At 36.2% G+C, this 10,277-nt stretch overlaps 1 protein-coding gene across 2 annotated transcripts in view; it reads right to left on the minus strand.

Annotated features, from left to right (window-relative positions):
- Sox5 (SRY-box 5) overlaps positions 1-10,277 on the minus strand; it is a 419,324-nt gene that overhangs the window by 107,408 nt on the left and 301,639 nt on the right. The window lies entirely within an intron of this gene.

Here is a 10,277-nt window from a genome sequence, read left to right on the forward strand (position 1 = left end):
TAAAACTTAAGTCAAGTTTTAGGATATGATCAACAGAGATAAACAAGATTCACTTAAATTTTTTACTAAGACCTGCTATGGGTTAGGCCTGCCCTTCACATGAAAGATTGAATATTGCAAAAAGACTAACATACAGATATTGATTTACTGGACATGCAAGGTAGTTTAAGTTTTGGGCTTCTGAACACAACTCTTATGAGTGTATTCACAGAATTCCATATATTAATATTTGTGAGTTTCCTTAATTTTATGCTTTATCAGAATTTGCTGTTATACATAAATATTTACTTCTATATTCCTGTGTTTGCGTATATAGGCTTCATATTTTTGTTCAAAGAAGGTTCTCAAAATATATTTTAAATTTCAAAACACCTTGATCTAGCTCATAGTTAGTGAGGAAGGAAGATACTGAAATGTTCAGTAAGAAACAACACCATTTAGATCAGAGGCATGTATCATTATGGACTATATGTTGGGGCCCAAATCTAGTATAAGAGGTCAATGGTGCCTCAGGAAAAGGTCATATACAAATTAAAACTTGATTTAGGTGAAAGCTAAATAGACAAAGAAAGCAAGAGTTTTTCATATGGGTGGGGAAAGTTGTGTGCCTGACTGTGTGTGATTATGTGAACAACAGTAAAGAGCATAGGAAATCACAAATATGGAAAAAATCTTGCTTGGGGAAGATTTCTTGAATTGCCAACTGAGAACTCTAATCAGCTGCCAGTAGATTCAGAAATAAAGACAGGTTCACAAAAGGCTGGGTCAAGGTGGTGACATTGGGGTAGAGAGAAGTGGGGAGACCTGAGTACCATTCATTGGGTAGAACTGAGAACACACAGTTTACTTGTGAGAGTAAGGAAAGACACAAGGGTAAATTCCAGGGTTTCCACTATAATGACTGAGGACAGATACTTTTTCTTAGGTTTATAAATATGGAGGAGAAAAAAACAAGATGCCAAGTTCTGCTTGAAGGTTGAAAGGAGTCACCAGGGGAGGAAGAGAGGTCTGTTTCAGACATTTTAAAATTTGAACATACTTTCAATATCCAAGTTGGGTGTTCATTAGACACCTGATAACATGTTAGGATTTGGGGAGAAGAAGGCTAATGTGGAGAAAGAAATTTGAGTGGTTAGCATACTTCTAGAATTCAAAGCTATAAGCCCCATGAAGCCTTTTGGGGGTTGACTGTGGATTAACAATGTGGCCCAGGGCTTGGACTGCGAGTGGTCACACAGACTCTTAAAATGATGAATCTAGTAACATGAAACACACTGGTAGTTTCAACAAGGGGGGAAGTGAGGATGCCTAGCCTGAATGACTGTGATCATAGAAGATGACAAAAGGAAAAGAACTGGATGCAAGGAGTACAGACCCTCGCTTTCCAAAGAAAGGTTCTAGATGAACCAGTGACCTCACTTACCTCACCTAGGCACTGCTGGAAATGTAGAATTTCAGAACCTACCCTACAGTGGCAGACAGCTTCTCATATTAACCCAACGATGTGTAATTACTGGTGTGAAGTCCCATGTAACTTGCTTTCTTGTGGGCTGGGTCTAATAACTATCTTCTAATGCAAAAGTAAACTTGATGACATGCTACTTTTGAGATTAGGTTACAAAGACTCTGGTTCTGTCTTACCTGCTCCTACTTGCTCTACTGGAGCAAGCATCCAGGTTGTATGTTGCCCTCTGCAGAGGCTCACGTAACAAAACTAAGGCATCTCTGGCAAGTACCAACCAAAGACACTTGCGGGCAAACAGCCCAGAGAAGAAGCTAGTAAGTGATGCTCTCCAGCCAAGCCTGGAGACGACTGAAAGGGAAGCCAGGCCCTTGTGGCAGCTGCATGGACAGTTCTGTGCCAGAGCTACCCAGCAAAGCTGTGTCCCAATGGACGCTTATTTTCTTGTGCCACTAAGGCTTAGGCTAGGTTTTTAGGTCAGGAAGTATACAACTTCTGAATAAGAATTTAAATTTTATTGGGCTTCTCAGGTGATCTGCATGTAACTTAGTATTTCAGAACTGGTAGAACATAGAATTCTAAAGCAATAGGCAATGAGAGACCAATAAAACTTCTAGAAAGGCATATAGGTGAAAAAATAACTACAGCATCCTAATCTGTTAGTGAGAAAGATGTGGTAAATAGGAAAATAAAAGAAATAAGCATGATACAGCAGAGAGAGGGAAGAAATTAGGTTACATGCCAACAACAGGTCTCTGTTTATTATTCGAATGTTTAATAACTCTATAAAGCTATTATATAAAGGAAAGTTTCCACCTTTAAAAGCTAAATCTGTATTTATGCAAATTAGTTTAAATAGCAAATATTATTATATGATTCTTAGAGTTGACTATAATGCTTAAAATGATTTGTATTCATTTGTGTTCTTCATTTAATGAACATAATCTTAAAATTAAAACAAAAGTATAGGGGTTGTGGAACTCTTCACAGTAACAACTCATTTTATATAATTTACTTTCCTTGTGGTAAATTAATCAATTAATAAGCACTTATAATACCTACCACATGACTAGAACTCTGCTAGGTTCTATGGGAGACCAAAATGATATAACAAAGAAAATCTTTATTTTTATTCACTGCATGTCCACCTTTGTTAATTAAGTGCTTATGTATGTTGTATTGACCATCAGTGAAGGTTACAGGAGTTAAGGGAGAAAGATTTTTATGCTTTAATCTTTAGAAAATTTTTAAAGACAAAAATAATAATGGGCTCAGCCTGGACGATTTTTCAGGTAGAGGCAAGAAAGAGATTTAAGTTGCTACCAAATGGGTCAAAGCATGAATTTAACAGTCTGCAGTAGGAATAAAGAGAGAGCTGATTCAGCCAATGATAGAATAAGGAAGATAGAAGAGAGATGGAAGGCAGAAAGGTGGGAGACTTTTCACACTCTAAGTTTTGAAGGTATTTGAATACGAAAAATCAGTAGAAAAACTTGAGTGAGCAGGGGCTACAGCAGGCGGTAGAGCACTACCTAGTATGAGCTCAGCCCTAGGTTTAATCCTCAGTACATCAGGAAAAAAGATGAAGAATGACAGAAAAATTAAGTAATAAGAGTTCTTAAAGATGACTTGTATGTCCATTCCAGGAATATAGGACTTACTCCTAAATCTGGATTAGCAACAAATACAGGTAAAAGTGTTCTGGGCACTTTGCTATTGCTTGCATCTAATTATATATATATATATATATATATATCACTGATGAATATGTAGAGTATCTGATACTATTTGGGAATAAATGTATTAAAATCTTTTTTAAATGTCCTTAATTTATGAATGTATATATATATGAAATTAAGTTTTTTTGGATGTGTACATGTATGGGAATAACTACTGTTATCCTGATTATATACTGTATATGTGTGTAAATGTATGTATATAACAGTTACACAGTAAATAATTTTACAAGTGCATTATATGTTTAGTCCACTCCCTCAAATATGTATTTTGCAGTACCAATTCTGAGCATCTCAGAATATGACCATATTTGGGGACAGGGCTTTGAGTATCTAAACAGGTAAAATGAGATCATATGGGTGGTCCTTAATCAAATGTAACTGTTGTTCATATAAGCAGATGAGAGGATGACTCAGACAAGACAGACCCTAGGAAGACCAGAACGTAGTCCTCTACAGGCCAGAAAGAGGGGACTCCTAAGAAACAATTTGACCTGCATGCTTTCAGAACTGTGAGAAAAATATCTGTCTGAGCTACCTAGCCTGTGACACTTTTTATGGCAGCCCTACCAAACTCATGTGGTTTTCCCGTACAACCATATATCTTTGCATTGATGTTTAAGTGACTCAGAGACGACAAAAGAATGGGGCCAGGAATTAGAAAGACTCCAGTAACAATTACATACCCCTGCTCATATATGTATAATCCTATGTTTTCCAGAATGTAAATGTATAGTCATAAACAAAATGTCAATATAAAAAGGTTGTGTCTGAAGAACCCATCTTTCCAGTTAACACACAGACACATACATCTTTTATTTTTATTTACTTATTATTTTTTTGGCTAATTCAGCTCCCCCCAGGGCGGGGATGGCACAGGATGTGGTGCTGGGGACAATCTCCCCCCTTAGAGGCAAGCATAACCTTGCCTCTAAGCAGTCTCTTTAGACTGCTGAGCTATCTTGCTGTCCCACATACATATTTTAAAGCCTACGTAGCTTATTACTAAGCATCTGAACTTTCAGATTCAGAATATTCAGAAATAATTTAGCTGAAATATACCCCAAGTTTTGAAGTAAATACAAATGTTAAAAAAAACACAAAAATTAAGGAAGTACAAAATATAACTCATGAACATTTAATTGTGAAGCAACACAGAAACTGTATAACTTCATAAAGAAGGCCACAGTACTTCTTGATGGCAGAAGAGAAATGCAGAAGCTGCCGAGAAAAGAAGATCTTTTATTGAAATAAATGTTGTCATTTATTCATGCCATCTCTCAATGAGCGGTTCTAAGAAAATATTACAACAGGTTTATTTTGTAAATACTTCATGAGGTACTAGGTTAGTAAAGATTAGAGACTGGAAAATTCTGACTTTTAAAGTTCAATCATGTAAGTTATTCAAATTGACTTGCAGTTATTTGAGGTAATTTTTTTTTCACTCTTTCCTAGATTTTAACCATTTGAACAGTTTTTCCCTAAGCCCTTCCAAATTAACTGCTTCTCATTTCAAGGACAGCCATGGAAAACTGTAGCTCAAAACTAAGAATTTTTTCAAAAAGCTAAAAAAAAATTAACTTGTGCTTTCAGAACACATGAAGTATCTTTAAATACAAGTGATATGGCTCATACCAGCCCTGTAACAGACAAGCTAATTGAATCAATATTACAGTAATGAATATTTAGATATTAATTATCTCCAATCATGTCATAAAGGGTTGGTTTCTATTCTATATAAATCAGGGCAAGTCAAATAACTTCTGACACACGGTTATTTACACTGAGACAAACTGAAAAGTAGCAATAGTCGAGGACTTCCTATCATCCACTGAACTAATTTAAAGGTTCTGGAAAGATTTACAGTATTTACTTTCATGAAATGCAGACATTCATTCCTGTATTGGCCTTCCATGTTTGCTTGGTTTTTGTTTCCTTGACACGACCTGATTGCTTTCTCTAGATGTGAAGAAATACAAAAATTAAAAGCCACACACCTTCACACTCACTCCCTACCCTGAAGAGTTTCTAATCAAATGTAGAACCTAAGCAAGGAAATCAGCAGAAGGATACCCTGAGGAAAGTAGGACACCATGAAAGCTATTCTGAAAACACAGAGGAAAGATCAACTTGGAAAGAGACTAGCTAGTCAAGGAAGATTATTTGTTAAAGTATCACTAAAATGTGCCCATTTTCACTACCAAGTTATACTCTGCAACCTTCTTTCCTCCTGCCTCAGACTTATGCAGTAGGCTTCCATCTCTTAGAGGAGGCTTATTAATCATGTCAAGTAAGTACTTCACTCAATACTTACCACAGATTTCCAAGCAAAGAAAGTCTTTCAGGAATCTAAGGCAAAATGAACTTACCAGGGACACTAAATGGAAGTTTGGAAAGAGACAGTTTTTCTTTATTTCAAGGAGCTTTGCTTCATCCCATGGGCAAAAGGATTTGGGCATCTCCTGCTTAGGACCAGCTCCTACACCTCTGTGGGGCAGAGCTGACAGTGACCACTACCACACTGGTCCTCCACGTTCAGGGTACTGACTCTGCTCTGAGTGTGTCTGATGCAGAAAGCAGCTAGAAAGTCATTAGAACTCATCATTTACAGTCTTACTGTGTATTATTTTAAAAGCAATGTTATGCCACTGAAAATCAAAGTAAGAGAGTAACCTAGCCTGATTCGTGTTTAAGTTGGATCAATTCTGTGGCAAGTGATAGACCAACTGGAAGAAAGAGAAACGAGACAAAGAGACATGCTACAATTGCAGTAAATCAGGTGAGGGGAAGTGATACTCGCCTGAACTAATCACAAGGTGTGCTTTATGAAGGAAATGTCATTTCTCATCAAACTGTCACTCAGCTGTTCCAACTTTACTTATAAACAATTTATTATTTTCCCAGTGATTTGAAATACAGGCAGCTAAGATTGGTTAACTTGTACAGCTAATATTTGGTGACTTGTAGAACTGTCAAAGCAATATATATATATATACATATATATATATATATATATATATATATATATATATATATATTCTATATGCCCACACAATATAAATATATGGGTGTATAAAATCTCATTTAATCTTCATAACTGCTGGAGGATAGATAGTGTATTCTACAGTATTTTCAAGATACCCAGAAATGACTCACTATAATAAGTAATATTGCTATTAATGTGAAAATGCAAAGAAATATGTGTCATGGCCCTTGTCTTTGTGATGCTTTTCATTATAAAATAAGACATACCAATCTAGAAAGTGATCAGGATGTCATGGTATATGCCCAAAACTCCAGCACCTTGGGAGGCAGAGGTTGAAGGATCACAAGTTAGTGGTCCTCACCTTAGTGATTTATTGAGACTGTCTCAAAAACATTGCAAAAAAATGAAATCAAGAGACTGAGGCTGTCACTCTATGTGAAGGTTTTAGGTTCAATCCTCATACTACATACATACATACATATGTGAAAAATAAAATGAATCTCAGCTAAATAGCTAGAGCCCAATGATAACAAAAGCGGTGTTATAATTTGGATGTAGTCTAATATGTCCCCCACATATTGCTGTGTTGCTTCTCCATTTTGAGGTACCTATATTAAGAAGATGGACTATGGTGTCCAAGTAGTTGTTCAGAGGGTATGTTTTGGGAATATGACTAGGACTGGATGAGGTCAACCCTCATCACTGAATATCGATGGAGAGAAATCACATGCGCTTCAACACTGCTACTGTTTTGTCTTATGATTTCCCGGGCTGCCTTAGGTCTGAACCACCAGATGTGGCTCCTTGGCCTTGGGATCTGCAGAATCATCATTAAAATAAACCTCTTTTTTCCAATTAAAGAGAGTCTACAATCTTGTTTTATTAGCAATAGAAATGGACCAACAGAGTAGCAATCTGCAGAGGAAGGAGGAATTTATATAGTATGAACTAGCCTCATGTGGGGAAAGAATGTCAGGAGGGGCTGGGATTGAGCTATGTCTTTATAAAAAAATAACTAGAAAAGATAAATGAAATCTAAGCTGTAATGCCTGGAACACATAAATTTGGTTAAATCAATTAATGAATGAGCTAAAAGTCAGAAAGGCTCCAGGACCAGATCAATGAACGAGCAAGATGTCTTTGTGAACCAGCCTGCCAATGAACCCATGTTACACAGTAGCAAAATATATATAGAAAGCTGATTAAAGTCTATTAAGGATACCAGATACATTAAGGCAAGACTTGTACGTTTTCCTTAAATCCTATCCTAAAAATTATCTTGACATTAAAGACCCTTCTAATAACCCCATTTATATTTTTCTCCTCATTTAAATTCTTAGAAACTAGTCTTCAGTGGTAATCTTGAACTTCTCTCCTATGCTTTATTTAGTTCAACCCATACACCTTCTTGAAATAATTTATATATTTACAAATAACCCCCAAATTGTCAAATTTCAATGAACACCTTTCTGCATCTGACGATTCTGTTAATGGTCCTCTCCTCTGATTAAATGTATACTTGTTTAGCTTTTTCTAAAACATCCTCTACTGGTATTCCCCATGCCTTGTACATGGTTACTGTTATTTCTGAAATAAGGTGCTCTACTTTTCTTTATGTATCCCTTAAATATTGATATCTCATCTGATTTAACCTTGGATACTCATTTTTTCTCATTCTATTCATCTTATCTGAATGATTCTATCTAATCTTCTGGTTCAGCAACCACACACAAATCAATATATTCCAATTCAGTAACTCCAGCCTAGACATCTCCCACTGTTCCTTCAACAATCCTCTCCTAAGAAGCTCAGTTCCACATGGGCAAAATTTATTTCATTCTCTTTCTTCCAAAACCTCCTCTATTCCTGGTATTTCTATCTCACTTGGTTACATGCGGTCACAAGTGTCTTAGGTTTCTTGCTTTCTCTTTCACTTTCTGTGTCCAATAAATCACTAATATCTGTTGTTTTTTGTTTTGTTTTGTTTTTTAACTTTCAGGCTTTCATTTCTTTCCACTTCAAGAGCCTCCCACTCTGGCTCTGACTCCAATTCTCTCTAAAAGAAATCCACTCTCTATTGAGTTTCCAGTGGTGCTTATTACAGACACCCAATGAATATTCGTTTGTTGTATTTAAAATGTAATGCATATTTGTTGGTTATACATTATGTGTTGGGGCTCAAAAATATACCAGTGATCAAGAAAAGTATGCCTTCCTTGGAGAGAGTGCTGGACAATGGGCTAGAAGGAGAGATGTGTGAACCACCTGGACTCCCACACAGAATGTCTATCAAATATTTCCTTGAATAAACAATTACACATTTTTACACAGAAATTTAGAAATCTAGCTATATACAGCATTGTAGCAGGACAGTCTTGTGACATTTGTTTTCTTGTGTTTTTTTTTTTTTTCATTTATTGCCCTTTAAAAAATACCAAAACATTTACTTGAGAGACAGTATGGTAATAATTGGTATGTCATGACAAGAAGTACGTATTTAGAAGACCAGAATGACAAGCATTCCAAGTGTGACCCTTCTATTACACACTGCTATCTTCAGTGCAGTTGCTTGGTTCACAGGTATCAGTATATGTAGTTAGTCAGGGTGAGAATCCTACCAATTAACTGCTAGTTTCAAAAACCTGCTGATGTTTCTTGGGACCATTGCCTTACCCATCTTGTGCATACAAATGTATGGCTTTGCCCCTGTCATGTTTCCCAGCTTTTTTCCTTGGCCTCTCTTCATTGTCCAATCCTCAAGTTCTCACTTTCCTTTTAATTGTATTATAACTTTCTGTTTGTATTTCTTCTTTTGAGTTCTTATACTAGGAAGACTATACAGTATTTACACATGTGGGTCTGGTTTATTTCACTTATGAGTATATATTTGAGTGGCATCTACCTAAATATAAATGCTTCAAGTTTATCATTCTTTATAGCTGAGTAATACTCCACTGTATAAAAATACCAAATCTTTTTCAACCATTCCTCATGTGATGGGCACCTTGGTTGTTTCCAAGATTTGGCTATCACAAATTGTGCTGCTATAAACATAGGTAAACATATATCACTATGATACGACGTTTTAAGTTCCTCCAGGAAAATTCCCAGTAGGGGGATACCTGGCTTGAATGGGATTTCCAGACCAACTTTTCTAAGGAGTCTCCATACTGTTTCCATAACAGTTGCACCACTCTACATTCCCACTAGCAGTGGAGAAGGGTTCCCTTTTCCCCACAACCTCTCCAACATTTGTTATTGGGTGATTTCTTTATGATAGCCATTCTTTCTGGGGTGAGATAGTATCTCAGTGTTGTTTTAATTTGCATTTCACAGATGGCTAGTTATGTGGAGCATTTTTTCATATATTTATTTTCTTCTTGAATTGGCCCTATGTTCTCAAATTATCCATTTGTCATATAGGTTACTCTCCATACAAAGCTGTTTAGAGTTTCATGTATACTCTGTGCTATTTAGCTGAAATTTTTAATCTAGGCAGTGTTTTTACTGCATGAAATGGTGTTCCCATAGCTCTTCACCCCTACCCCTTTCTTCAATTGTTTACACATCCATTTATTATGATTCAACTTAGGGGGTTCTCATCCTAAGAACCCTTCCCTGATGTTGCAACTACTTTTAGATTTAAATGAATTCCTTTTCCAAAGACTTCTCTTAAAATGTTATGCATATATTTATAACATTAAATAATTTATATCATTGTCTTAGATCTTTTGAGCCTCCGTAACAAGACAAACTGGGTGCCTGTGTTTTGTTCAGTTCTGGACACTGGGAACTCTAAAAGCAAAGTGCTGACAGAATTCCTATCTGGTAAAAGCTCATTTCTTGATTAGTTGATGATGCCTCCTTGCTGAGTATTCACCCATTGGAATAGAAAGGCATTTTTCCCTAGTGTGTGTCTTTATTTCTGTCTGTCTGTCTGTCTGTCTGTCTCTCCTTCCTTCCTTTCTTCTTCCCTGTTTCCCTCCCTACCTATCTCCTTTTCTCATTCTTTTCCTTCCTCTCTTCTTTCTTTCTTTCTTTCTTTCTTTCTTTCTTTCTTTCTTTCTTTCTTTCTTTCTTTCTTTCTTTCTTT

The sequence above is a fragment of the Octodon degus genome, unplaced genomic scaffold (assembly GCF_000260255.1).
Source record: "Octodon degus isolate 3935 unplaced genomic scaffold, OctDeg1.0 scaffold00064, whole genome shotgun sequence".
NCBI lineage: Eukaryota > Metazoa > Chordata > Mammalia > Rodentia > Octodontidae > Octodon > Octodon degus.